The sequence below is a fragment of the Neomonachus schauinslandi genome, chromosome 5, assembly GCF_002201575.2.
Source record: "Neomonachus schauinslandi chromosome 5, ASM220157v2, whole genome shotgun sequence".
In the NCBI taxonomy this organism is placed as follows: Eukaryota; Metazoa; Chordata; class Mammalia; order Carnivora; family Phocidae; genus Neomonachus; species Neomonachus schauinslandi.
In genome coordinates, this window is record NC_058407.1 from 97,134,157 (window position 1) to 97,148,362 (window position 14,206).

At 40.5% G+C, this 14,206-nt stretch overlaps 1 protein-coding gene across 3 annotated transcripts in view; it reads left to right on the plus strand.

Moving 5' to 3' along the window:
* The window catches only part of ANO2 (anoctamin 2), a 324,700-nt gene that overhangs the window by 125,272 nt on the left and 185,222 nt on the right, over window positions 1-14,206 (plus strand). The window lies entirely within an intron of this gene.

Sequence of the window (14,206 nt, forward strand, 5' to 3'; positions counted from 1 at the left end):
ATTTTTATGTTTTGCATTAACATGTTATATTTCAACATCAGTAGTCCTTATGTTTCCATCTTTATTTAAAGATTGGTTGTGGGTAAAAAATAAACAATATTTAAGACTGAAAATGGAAACAATGTAAAATGGTCAAAACCACTAGGTGATAAATGGTTGGGGGACTAGGCATGAGTGTGTGTCTGTAATCACCATCTGATGTGTCTTGGAGGCCCTCATGCTGCTCATTAATAAACAGAAAATGTCTACATAATCATTTTATTTATTACTTTTTTACAAATAGAAATTGGAACAGATGCCATCACCGGCTCCTCCAGTGTGAGTGTGCTTCTGGGGAGGGTCATAGGGCTTTGCAAACCATTGAGTGATGAATTCTGTTTTAGATGAGCCTTAGAGTTCCTTTCAGTTTTCTTTTTATTAAAATAGAAAAGAAATCATAATACTTAATAAACCGGGGGCTCCAGTCTGCATTATCAGCTACTCCGTTACCGAAGGGATGCATGTCAGGGGTACAGTCTAGGCTTGAAGTCAGGCAGCTCTGAGTTGGAGTGCACATTCTTTTCTTGTTAGCTGTGTGACTACACAAGATACTCAGTTTCTCAGAGTCGTACTCAGTTCGTGCAGAGAAGAGGGATAGGCCTAATAACCACCATATGGGGTGACTGTGAGGAGTTAGTCTTCCACTAAACAAATGCTTATGAAGCCACTTCTGTATGCCAGACACATTCCAGGCACTAAGGAAGCAATAGGGAACAGGACAGAAAATGTTTCTGCTCTCGTGAAGTTTACACTCTAGCAGCAGAGATGGACAAAACACCAATAAACTTAGAAAACAATGTTAGGTGATGAGAAGTGTTATGAAGAAAAATGAAACAAGGCCAGAGGTTGGGTGACATTTGGGATGGGAGAGATCACAGAAGGTCTTTCTGAGGAAATGAGTGTGAGAAGGTCTGAGGAAGGGGTGTCCCAGACTAAGGGCACAGTCATAGCAAAGGCCCTGAGGTGGGAGCAGATGTGGTGTGCTTGAGGAACAAAAGGGGCAAGTGAGCTGGGGCAAAGTCAAAGGGGAGGGGGACAGCAGGAGAAAATGGAGTTGGACTTGTTTCAAGGGGGTGAGTCGAATAGGACCCTGAAAACAATTTCAGCTTTTATTGTACATGTGATAGAAAGTCATAAAATTATCTTGAGCAGAGGAATAATGAATTTGAGAGATGTTTAAAAAGATTCTTCTGTCTTCTGTGTAGTGAAGAGACTGTAGGGGCATGGGTGGAAGTGACTCAGGAGAGAGATTATAGCAGTGGGGCCAGAATGTGAGTGGTGGAGATGGTGAGATATGGTTGGGTTTGGTGTATTTTTGAAAGTAGAGTCTATAGGATTTGCTGATGCATTGGATGTGGAATGTGATAAATAGTCAGTGGTCTTCCATGTTTTTGTCCTGAGCACTTGGATTGTGGTTCTGTATCCTGAAATATGGAAGACTGGGGAGGACAGTTGAAGAGTGGCAGGAGAGGTAGAGAAACCAAGAGTTGCACTTTGGCCGTGTTGACCTCAAGACACTTAGCCACCCATGGAGGAAGTGTCCGTTCAGCTGGTGGAATTGCGAGATTGGAAACCAACAAGCTGGAAGAGTATCAATCATTTTGCTTTTTTCTACAGTTCCATCTCATGAACTGGGGACAAATCACACAGCTGGGGAATGAAGCTTCTTTCTTTTTTTTTTTTTTTAAAGATTTTATTTATTTATTTGACAGAGAGAGAGACAGTGAGAGAGGGAACACAAGCAGGGGGAGTGGGAGAGGGAGAAGCAGGCTTCCCGCTGAGCAGGGAGCCCAATGCAGGGCTCCATCCCAGGACCCTGGGATCATGACCTGAGCCAAAGGCAGACGCTTAATGACTGAGCCCCCAGGCGCCCCCGGGGAATGAAGCTTCTTGACTATTTTAGGGCCATTGGGAATCTACCACTATTGCTGTTGACTCTTGGAAGGGCTTCCTGAAAGGCACTCCTCTCTCCTTTGTGGTATGGCGTGGTAGTTGAGAGCAGAGGCTTTTGGACCTCAGCAGATTAGAGTTTGAATATTGCCTCGACACCCTAGTGGCTTCATCCACTTGGGTGAGGTGTTAGACCTTTGAGTTCCCATCCCTTCATCTATTAAATGGGGACATAATGCCTACTTCTAGGACTGCTCACAGACTTGTGAATTTTGTGCCTTGCACATAGTTCCCCAGCTGAGAGGGCAAGTGGGGGCTGGAATGTACACCACACTCTCTCTCCAAGCCTTGTGCCTTGATGTGGTACGATGTATTCCCAGAGGAAGGAACCTTTTCATTCACACAAGGACACCATTTTTGCCAAGCCCTGTATTCACTCACAGGATTCTTGTGAAGATTGTAAGAGAAAAAAATGCATGAGAGCATTCACCAGAGTACCTGGAATGAAGTGAACAATCAGAGATAGAGATATTTTATTTTATTTTGTGATCTTTTTCTTCTTTTGCCTGGGGAGGCATGGCTGATAACAGAGATCTACCCAACTGCTGAGGGGAATCCACAAATGAGTGGAAAGACCCAGGATCAGAACTTGCCTTTAGTATTTCTCCTGGGTTCTGGGGAAGATCCTGCAAATGCTCTGGCTTTTTTCCTGCCTTGTTTTTCCTACTTTAACTCACTTTCCTAGCCCTGATTTTTTGTCTACCTAATTTACCTACCTGTCACCGGCACCTCCCTTCTCTATTTGACCTTCGGCTTGGCATCGGGAACTTCTGGTCCCTGGCTCTCCCCAGTCTTCTGTTCTGTTTGCGCATCTAGACACATCTGCTGCTTGCGGGACCTGTGATGGGCCCCGCCAGCCCAGCTGATTCTGACTCTTTGGCCTGGGCCTGCAGCTTCCCTGGCCTCATAGAGTAGTTCTTTATTTGGAAACCTTTTAAAATAGAGGACTTGGGAGGAGAGAGGGAGACACTTGACAGAAGTGGCACAGGAGAGTGTCATGGACGTAGTGTGCTCTAATTCCAAAGAGTATTTTTTTCCCCTCCGGAACTTCTGAAACATTCCCATGCCATTAACTGGCATCTGTGTTGTCTCTTAATGTCAGGACTTGAGCCAAGCCCAGTTTTCACAGCCCTGAAGCCTAGCCCTTTCTGCACTCTACTTTCTGAATTTGCCCCATGTTAGCAAAATGTTCTTTTCAGAAGGAGGCCTTCTCTTGGCCTGTCTGGGAGGGCTAAGAACCGAGAGTCTTCTGGCCCTCCGTTACTGATCAGAGGAGCCAGCTACTATGTCTGCTGGCCTGTGCCCAGCAGAGGGGGAGGCAGCCTGGCTCCTGCTGACAGCTTTGACAGAGGGATGACAATCCAGCTGCTGCTTCCCAATCAGTGGGACCCCCACCTGGAGATGGGTTCAGGCCCCGGATCTCCCGGCCAGTGATCAGAAGGCAGAAGCTGGAAGGTGGGATAAAGGGAGGCCTGGAGAACCTGACGTCCTGTGACCTGGGCCCTTTCTCATGGGCATGTCTGTGCTCCCTGGAGAGAAGCACCATGTACTTTGGGTCTTGGGACTGTGGGTCCCAAGAAAAGAAACTGATAAGCACCATTCTTTAAAGACTATAATGTATATCTGTACAGAGAATGTTTGAAGTCCCTTTTGATACAGATTCTCTTCTTGGGTTTCTTTTCCAACAACCTTTCTGCTACCCACCCCTACCTCTCCTAGCCCCAGGGAAGATAAGGGAGGGCATGGGGTGGGGAGTGGGGAGTAGAGGGGATAAGACATGGGGAAATTCCCATCAGGCAGAAAAGGAAAATAAACTTTTTCAATGAAGGAAGATTGTTATAAGAGAGAAATAGAAAGGTGTAGAAGGGTAAGATTTGAGAGGGCATTATTCTGGTGCCTCCCTGCCTTGGGGTCAGACAGTTCTGGAGTGGGAGTTGGAAGCAAGAGGAATGGAAGTGCTTGGATATTTTGGGGGTGAATCCTAGAGCCCAGGTTTTGTTTGCACCTTCTATCTCAGAGTGCAGCATGAGGAAATTACAAATTCTTTGGAGGAGCCCAGCATCCAGCATGGTGTCAGAGTATTCATGGTGCTGCCTAGGGAGCTGACTAGGAATGGCTGAGCCCGAAACAGCGCCCCCTACATCCCACAGACCACAAACACAGTCTGGAGGATCCAGAGGTTCTCATGAACCACCTGCCTTGGAGAGGCTGCGGCTGGGACAAGGAAGAGGCAGCACACGCTCTAGGTGCCAGCTGGATGCCCCAGGAGGACCCTGCTGGCCTGGCCACCCCCTGGTGGATGCCCACACAATGCTGGGGGCCAACCCAGCCCAGCTCAGCTACTGAGTAGTTGGGACCAGCTCAGGGCTCAATTCCCAGAAGCCCCCTCCCCTCTTCCATCCTAAGGATGCACACACTTCTTCCTTACCTGGATACTACCTCGTAAAGGGGATGGTGGTGGGGGAGCTTCTTGAGCTGGGCAAGACAATCCTGACAGGGAGCTTGAGCCTTGAATTGACTATATATTTATCCCAAGGAGACTTTTTAAAAACCTGACAAAACCAAGTCACCTTTAGAGTGCCTGGGTGGCTCAGTCAGTTAAGCATCTGCCTTCGGCTCAGGTCGTGATCCTGGGGTCCTGGGATGGAGCCCTGTGTTGGGCTCCCTGCTCAGCGGGGAGCCTGCTTCTCCCTCTTCCTTTGCCCCTCACCCTGCTCATGCTCTCTCTTGTGCATATTCTCTCTCTCAAATAAATAAATAAAATCTTTTTTTTTTTATGGTTTAAGTTTTATTTTGGAGCATCAAAACTGTGAGAAATACATGTCTTAATAGGATTTGATTTCCATATAGGTATTTTCCCCAAAGAAACAAACAAAAGGATGAGACTGCTTGATTTTCAAATGTCACTTGTTTGCCCCAGAAACAGTCTACCTGGTACAAGGATGTCCTAGAAATCCTAAATCTGTAGATCATAGTTTCCATTGCTGGTGGGTGATAAATAAAATCTTTAAAAAAGTCATCTTTAACTGTTTTGCTTATCTGAATCTAACCTTAATTCCAACACTAATTTTTAACTTGCCTTGTAAGGTTTTGCAAGCATTAAATGACATACTGTGTATAAAGCACTTAACCCAGAGCTTGGCATATGGTACATGCTGAATAAATGTTGCATTTCTCCCCTTGCTCTCCAGTGCTGACCCCTTATACAACCGTAGTCCACTTACATTATTTCCAAGAGCTGAGGGTACAGGTTAGGGACATTGGTAATTTAAAAGGCAGAAACCACATTGGCCCCATCTCATGGCTTCACCAAGGAGAGGTCTTTGCTGGCTTGCCTAGCTTCTTCTGTCCCTGGGAATTTCCAGGCTGTCTTCCAGAGAACCAACCATTGTGAACTCTAATTAAAGGCTCTGAACTTTCTCTTTGGCATCCCTGTACCTGCCCACAGTCTGTCTCCTGAGGGGCTAGGAAAGCCTGAGCTTTTTGTAAGACCAGGAAGGAAGGTGCTGTGCTTGCTATCCTGTCAGGCTGATGCAGGCTTGGCAGGAGTTGAGAGCAGAAGTTGCCCCTTTCTGGCTGACAGGGCGAACTCCCCTGGAACACGCCCTACTGGCATGTCTGCTCTGCTGATCTGAATGCTCGGGAATGGTGTAAGCAGCATCCAACCTCCACCACTGCCTTGGGCTACCCAGACAAATGCCAACCTTGCATTTCAGGGCTGGCAGTCTAGTTCTGGAAGTCTTATCTTTCGTTAGCATGGCCTTCTGTGCTTCATTAAGGTGAAAACTCCCTGTTCAGGTCTGTGACAGACTGGGCCTGAATGACATGTACACCTGATGTGGATTATATGCCGTCTGGCTCGAAGGCAAGAGAATGGACAAGGTGATCTTCAGGGAATCTGTTGGCCTGCAGATTATAAAATATGTGGTGTCTTTTTAAAATCATTTTAAGATTTCTTTGTCTAATGGGGTCTTTTGTGGTTCCATATAAACTTTAGTATTATTTGTTCTAGTTTTGTGAAAAATGCTATTGGTATTTTTATAGGGATTGCATTGAATCTGTAGATTGCTTTGGGTAATATGGACATTTTAACATTAATTCATTTAATCCATGAACATGGAATATCTTTCCATTTGCTTGCGACATCTTCAATTTATTTCATTAATGTTTTATAGTTTTTGGAGTATAGGTCTTTTACCTCTTCTGTGAAGTTTATGGGTTTTTTTGGTGCAATTGTAAATGGAATTGTTTTCTTAATTTCTCTTTTTGCTACTTTGTTATTAGTGTATAGAAGTGCTGCTGATTTCTGGGTATTAATTTAGTACCCTGAAGCTTCACTGAATTCATTTATTATTTCTAGTAGTTTTTTTGTAGAATCTTTAGGGTTTTCTATATATAGTATCATGTCATCTGCAAATAGTGACAGGTTAACAACTTCTTTACCAATACCTCTGATTTCTTTTTCTTGTCTGATTGCTGTGGCTAGGACTTCCACTACTGTGTTTAAAAGTGGTGAGAATGGAAAAAAAAAAGTGGTGAGAATGGATATCCTTGTCTTGTTCCTCATCTTAGAAGAAAATCTCTCAGTTTTTCTCTATTGAGTAAGATGTTAGCTGTGGGTTTTGAGGTATGTTCCCTCTAACCCTACTTTGTTGAGAGTTTTTATCATGAATGGATGTTGATATTTTGTCAAATGCTTTTTCTGCATCTGCTGATATGATCATATGGTTTTTATCCTTCATTTTGATGAGGTGTGTCATGTTGATTTATTGGCAAATATTGAACCATTCTTGCATCCTCAGAATAAATCCCATTTGATTGTGGTGAATGATCCTTTCAGTCTTGCAAAAGAAAAACAAAAGGGGAGGTATCACAATTCCAGATATCAATATATATACTACAAGGCTATAGTAATCAAAACAGTATAGTACAGGCACAAAAATAGACACATAGATCAATGGAACAGAATAGAGAGCCCAGAAATAAACTAATGATTATATGGTCAGTTAATTCATGGCAAAGGAGCAAGAATATACAATGGGGAAAGGAGAGTCTCTTCAGTAAATGGGGTTGGGAAAACTGGACAGCTACATGTATAAGAATGAAACTAGACCACTTTCTAACACCATATATAAAAATAAACTCAAAATGGATTAAAGACCTAAATGTGAGACCTGAAACCATAAAAATTCTAGAAGAGAGCACAGGCAGTAATTTCTCTGACATTGGCCATAGCAACATTTTTCTAGACATATCTCCTAGGCATGTCTCCTAAGGCAAGGGAAACAAAAGCAAAAATAAACTATTGGGACTAGATCAATGTAAAAAGCTTTTGCAAAGTGAAGGAAACAGTTGACAAAACTAAAAGACCACCTACTGAATGGGAGAAGATATTTGCAAATGATATATCTCATAAAGGGTTAATATCCAAAATATATAAAGACCAAAGACAACACCAAAATATAAATAACCAATTGAAAAATGGGCAGAGGACCTAAATAAACATTTTTCCAAAGAAGATGTACAAATGGCCAAAAGATGCATAAAAAGATGTTCAGTATGTTCAATATCTCTAATCATCAGGGAAATGCAAATCGAAACCACAGTGAGATATCACCTCACACCTGTGAGAATGGCTAAAATAAAAAAGATAAGAAATAATAAGTGTTGGCAAGAATGTGGAGAAAAAGGAATCCTTGTGCACTGTTGGTGAGTATGCAAACTGGTGCAGCCACTGTGGGTTAACAACATTATGGAGTTTCCTCAAGAAATTAAAAACAGAAATACCAAATGATCCAATAATTCCACTACTGGGTATTTACCTAAAGAAAATGAAAAGGATATATGTACCCCTATGTTTTTGCAGCATTATTTATAGTAGCCAAGTTATGGAAGCAACCTAAGAGTCCATTGATAGACAAATGGATAGAAGATGTGGTATGTGTGTGTGTGTGTGGGGGGGGGGTGTATCATGGAATATTATACAACCATTAAAAAGGATGAGATTTTTTTTTTTTTTTTTGCCATTTGCAACAACATGGATGGACCTAAAGGATATTGTGCTAAGCAAAATAAGTTAGATTGAGAAAGACAAATACCATATGATTTCACTCATATGTGGAATCTAAAAAAAAAGAAAACCCAAATGAGTATAAACAAACAAAGAGCAGAATCAGACCTGTTAACACAGAGATCAAACTGATGGTTGCCAGTGGGAGTGTGGGCAAAATGAATGAAGGCAAGTGGGAGGTACAGGCTTCCAGTTATGGAATGAATAAGTCATAGGAATAAAAGGCACAGCATAAGGTATAGTCAATGATACTGTAATAGCATGGGGTGGTGACAGATGGTAGCTACACTGTGGTAAGCATAGCATAATGTTGAAACTTGTTGAATCACTGTTTTACACCTGAAACTAATGTAGCATAGTATATCAACTACACTCAAACAAAAAAATTAATAAAAATTTAAAAATGAAACCATTTTAAAATCAAAGTATACCTATAGAAAGATGTATATGCAATAAATATACAGCTTGCTGAATTTTTGCAAGCTGAACACACCCATACAACTAGTACTCAGATGAAGAATGAATATGATTGGCACTACTATCTGGACTTCTAGGACAGTTATTTTGTTTTTCAACTTTATATAAACAGAATAATTAAATATATATATTCTTTAGTGCATGACTCCTTTTGCTCAATGTTGTGTTGATGAGATTTATCCATATTGTTGCACATTCTTATAAGGTGTTCATTCCCATTGCTGTATAATACACCATTGGGCAAATATAGTACAATGTATTTATCCATTTTATTGCTTATAGGCATTTGTGGGGTTTCTAGTTTGGGGCTATCATAGAGAGTGCTGCTGTGAGTGTTCCTGTATGTGTCTCTCAGTGTGCATGTATGTGTTTCTGTTGGGCATATACTTAGGAAGAGACTTGTTGCATCATTGGGGATGCCCATGCTCAGCTGTAGTAGATACTGCCCAGTGGTTTTCCCAAAGTGGATCTACCTGTACACATCCCACCTGCACTGTGTGTGAGCATTCTAGTTTCTCCGCATTTGGCCAAGACTTGGTATTTCCCCTCTTTTTCATTTTTAGCATTTTCTTGACTAGGTATTGCACTGTGATTTCATTTGCCTTTTCCTGATGATCTGATGATTAGGAAAGTTGAGTACCTTTTCATATGTTTATTGGTGAATTGGGTATCTTTTTTGGGGGGGGAGGGGCAGAGAGAAAGGGGGAGGGAGAATCTTAAGCACATGGAGCCCAACACAGGGCTTGATCTCACAACCCTGAGATCATGACCTGGGCTGAATCAAGAGTTGGATGCTTAAATGACTGAGCCACCCAGGCACCTTAATTATCTTTTTTTTTCCAATACTCTTTTTAAAATAATTTTTAAATTATGTTATGTTAGTCACCATACAGTACATCATTAGTTTTTGATGTAGTGTTCTATGATTCATTGTTTGCGTATCTTTTTAATGAAGTGTTCCTTAAAGTCTTTTGCTCATTTTTCTCTTGGATTCCTAATTCATATTCATCTGTAGAAATTCTTTATGTATTCAGATACAAGTCCAAATATTTGTATAATATATTTTTTTCCTATTCCTTGGCCTGTCTTTTTACTCACTTAATGGTACCATTTGATGAGCAGAAGTTTTCCATTTTAATGTAGTAGATGACGTGGATTTTTAGAATAAATCTCATCAACAATTTTTAACATTACTTGCTTACTGTGTCCTCCTAGACCTTGCTCATTTCATTTGCACATTAAATGGAAAGAAAATGAAGCTTAGAGAAGTGGAAAGACTTTTTCTAAAGGTGGGACACAGCAGAGGGCACATTCATGCCAGCTCTGCGCACTCCAGAGCCCCTGTTCTGTGATCTCTGCTATACCAGAGAAGGCACCAGCTGATATCCCATAGACATTGTCCAGTCCTTGGATGTTTTTGTTTGGCCTGCACATTTTTTTTTCCCAGTTGAATTAGTTGCCAACATCGAAAAATTAGGAGAAATACAGATTTCCAGCTTTTCTTAGAAAATTGTAGGATCTGGCATTACTGGTCCCATTTTCTCACATGTCTCCAGGACTGCTGGAGCTGAGTTACTGGTCCCTGTAGATAGAACTAAGCCCTCTAGTGTTCCACTGGAGTTGCTATGATTGATTGTGCTTGGCCTGCTTTGATCATTTGTGTTTCCTGCCTGGTTCCTGAAGGCATCTGAATTTTTGACTACTAAACTGTTGCCCTTAAATGACATAATTGATTCTTTTTCCTTCTTTGTTTCATGTGTTCTTACCTTAATACATTTTGACCTTGCTACCTTCCTTTTCAAGGTATCTAGGCTCTGTGTTCAGGCTTCCTGTCCACCTTTCTGGTCATCGGTGCTTTTATGGTAAAAAGAGGAGTAAATTGCTTATGTGGAACAGTTAGAAGAGCTCCTCAAAATATTCTCCCCCTTCCTTTAAGGGGTGAAGGTATTGTGTTTCCATAAAGCTTGAAATGTAATTCCTTTCCTGGAAGAAGTGACAAAGTACTCTAGTGAAGTTTAATTTATCAGATCAGCTCTGTAAGCATAAACCTGGGAAGCAACAGGAGAAAAGATTTGTAGATTTTATGGGTTAAGAGAGTAGTCAGGGAAATCTTAGGTCTCTGAATGGCTGAATGCCTCAGACGGGATGCTGTGGTGGTCTGGTTTCAGAGCTGGGAAAAACATGAGAACGTGGCAGGGGACAGAGTATGGATAGGTAGCTATGTGCTGTCTTTCTCCAACTCAGCAAATTTTCCCTGGGCATGTCCCCTGCCCAACCATTTCCTTCCCTTCTTTAAGTCCCTTCTATAAGTTGGTATACTGTGGAGGAATCTTAAGAGCTGGAATCTATCTCAAGGTAGCCTCACTGAATTTGAATCTTGTATCTTCTTTCTTACTAGCCATGTGACCTTGGGTTAATCTTTTTGTACATCCTTTCTTCATCTATAATTGGAGGATAATAGCATACTACCTCATAGAGTTGTGTGGACTAAAAAAATGAGACAGTATTTAGAATCTTCTTAGAACAGAGCTTGGCAAAGAATCAGCCCTCAATAAATTTCAGTCCCTATGACTGCTGTTGCTATCCTGGCAAGAGCACTAGACATGGAGGGGTCAGATGATGAGGGACCAAATGCTTGCTTTGCCATCCATGAGCCATGTGACCTTGGACAAGTCCTTCTATCCAGAGAGCTTCCGTTTCCTCACCTGGAAAAGATGTCGTGAGAATTAAAAGCGGAGCCAAATAAGTTGGTCAAGACAAGAGCACTAGGACAGTTTGTGTTTGTTATGTCTTATGTCTCTCCTACCTTCTCTGTTCCCCGCTCTTCTTCCAGAGGTAGGCAATGTAGCCTGGAGGGGAAGGCAAGATGAACACCCATGAGGAGGCAGCTAACAGTATCACATGGCCATGGAAATAGGAACTGTAGTGATGTCCCTTCTTTCAGTCCCCATATTGGGAACTGGTGTTTTATCTTTCATCTTCTTGATTAGTCTGACTAAACATTTAATCAATTTTATGGATCCTGTCAAACAACCAGCTTTTGTTTTCATTGACTTTATTTATGGTTTTTCTGTTTTCATTCTCACTGATCTCTGCTCCCCACCTTATTATTTCTTTCCTTCTGTTTGCTTTGGATTGAGTTTCTTCTTTTTCTAGTAGAAGTGCAAGCTTAGATTATTGATTCAGAGCTTTCTTATGTTAGTACAAATAATCAATGTCATAAATTTCTAAGTATTGCTTTAAAGGCATCCCACAACTTTTGATATGTTGTGTTTTCCTTTTCACTCAATTGAAAATACTTTCTAATTTCCTTTTTTATTTCTTTGTTGACCTTTCTTTGGGTTATTTGGATGGGTGTTGTTTAATTTCCAAATATTTATGGATATTTTCAGATATCTTTCTGCTATTGATCTTTAGTTTAACTTAATTGTGGTCAGAGAATAAAATTTTTATTACTTCAATCTTTTAGATTTGTTAGATTAGCTTTATAACTCAGAATATGGACTATCTTGGTGAATGTGTGTTGAAAAGAATGTATTTTCTGCTGTTTAGTGGACTGTTCTATACATGTCAATTAGGTCAAGTTGGTTTGTAGTGACTTCTATGTCCTTACTGATTTTATGTCTCCTTGTTCTCTCCATTACTTGAGAGAGAAGTGTTGAAGTCTCCAACTTATACTTGAGAATTTGTCTATTCATCCTTTTAGTTCTGTCCATTTTTATTGTATGTATTTTGATGTATGCAGATGATCTGTGCATTTTACTGTATGCATTTAGGATTATCAGGCCTTCTTAATGAGTTGACCATGTTGTCATTAATTGATCTGCCTCTTTATCCCAGGTAACGTTCTTTGTTCAGAAGTCTTTATATGTCCCAGCTTCCTTTTGATTCATGATTGCATGATATATCTTTTTTCATTTCTTTACTTTTCTTCTATATAGGCCTTTATAATAAAAGTGGGTTTCTTGTATGTTTACATTTGTTATCATTAATGTATTTATATTTTAAAACTACCACCTTACTATTTGTTTTCTATTTGTTTTATATGTAGTTTGTTTCTGTTTTTCCTCTTTTCATGACTTCTTTGCAAATGAGTATATTTAATGGTTCCATTTCATCTCCAGTTTTGGTCTGTTAATTATACCTATTTTTTAAATTCAGTGGTTGTTCTAGGGTTTACAGAATCCATCTTTAACTTAACACATTCTACTTTAAAATAATATTATACCATTTCACAGCCTGGGTAAGGGCCTTCCAATACTCTCTCTCAGTTTCCTCTCTCCTATCTTTTGTGCTATTATTGTCCTACTCCTATATATGTTATAAACACCATAAGACATCATCACTATTTTTGCTTGATACCAATGTTTCTCTGCCTTTTTTCTATTATTGCTTTCCTCCATGAAATTTAATACCACATAGATACTGTATATCTGTTTATGTTCTGTGGCACTTTGGAGACCTAAAAACCACTGTAATACCTAAGATAGTTTTTGGCTTCCAAAGAACTAGTTTTATCCCCATGGGAGAGTATTCTGGGTTGACTGTTTTTTTTTTTTGTTTTTTTGTTTTTTCTTTCCATACTTTAAGGTTGTCACTCTATTATCTTCTGGCTTGCATAGTTTCTGCCAAGAAATTGGCTGTAAATCTTATCTTTGTTCCTTTGCATATAATATCCTCCCTTTCTCATCTTCCCCTCCCCAACACCACCCTCACTCCAGCTTAATTAAAGATTTTCTATCTTTGTTTTTCAGATTTGATTTTGGTATGTCTCGGTGTGTAGGTTTCTGTTTTTGTTTTTATATTTATTCTGCTTGGGGTTCTCTGGAGTTCTTAGACCTATGTTTTGTTGTTTTTGATTAATTTTGGAAATTTTTTAGCCATAATCCATTCAGATATTTCTTCTGTCTTCTTTCTTTTAATCTTTCTGGGGCTTCAATTACATATATGATAGACCCTAGGATATTATCCTCTCTCCTGCCCCTCTCCCAGAGCAGACTGCTGATCCTTTTCACTCAGTGATTTGAATGAGAGATGGTCCTGGGAGATGAGTGTGCTTCCACACTCCTCTTCAATAAAGAGGCCCTTTCCAGTTTCCTACCTTGCCCATTACCCTCCTTATGAGTACCAGGTGGTGGTCATTGACTGGGATCTTATGAAGGACTGCAAACCCCTCTTGTGTCTGGAGCTCTTAGTTATTGTAATCTGTCATGCTAACCTATACTCAGCCTTTCAGAATTTACAAGATTATATCTTTTTCTTTGTACTGCCCTTTTCTCCTGTGCTCTACCAAATCTGAAAGTATTTGCATGTCCCATGTTCCTTGGAGGGGCTTGTCATTTTTTTTTTTTTAAATTCAGTTCACATGATTACCTTGTAGCCTCCATTCTATGATGGGTTCAAGGAAAGTTTGATGTCACAGATTATCTGGATTTTTCTTGTTGCTAGGGTGGAAGCCACATTTTCTTGCCATTGTCTATATCCTAGGTGGGAGCAGCACCTTTGGTAGTGGATAAATAGATTCAATTTACTGTTCTTATTCTTTTGTCCTCACATCAAAGAGTGGGCTGCACTCCCATTTCCCTCCTGTGTTTTATGTCATAGCCTCTTGAGAAATAAAATATACAGTTTCTCTGTGGTTTGTATTTTTCTCGTCAAGTGTCCATCACC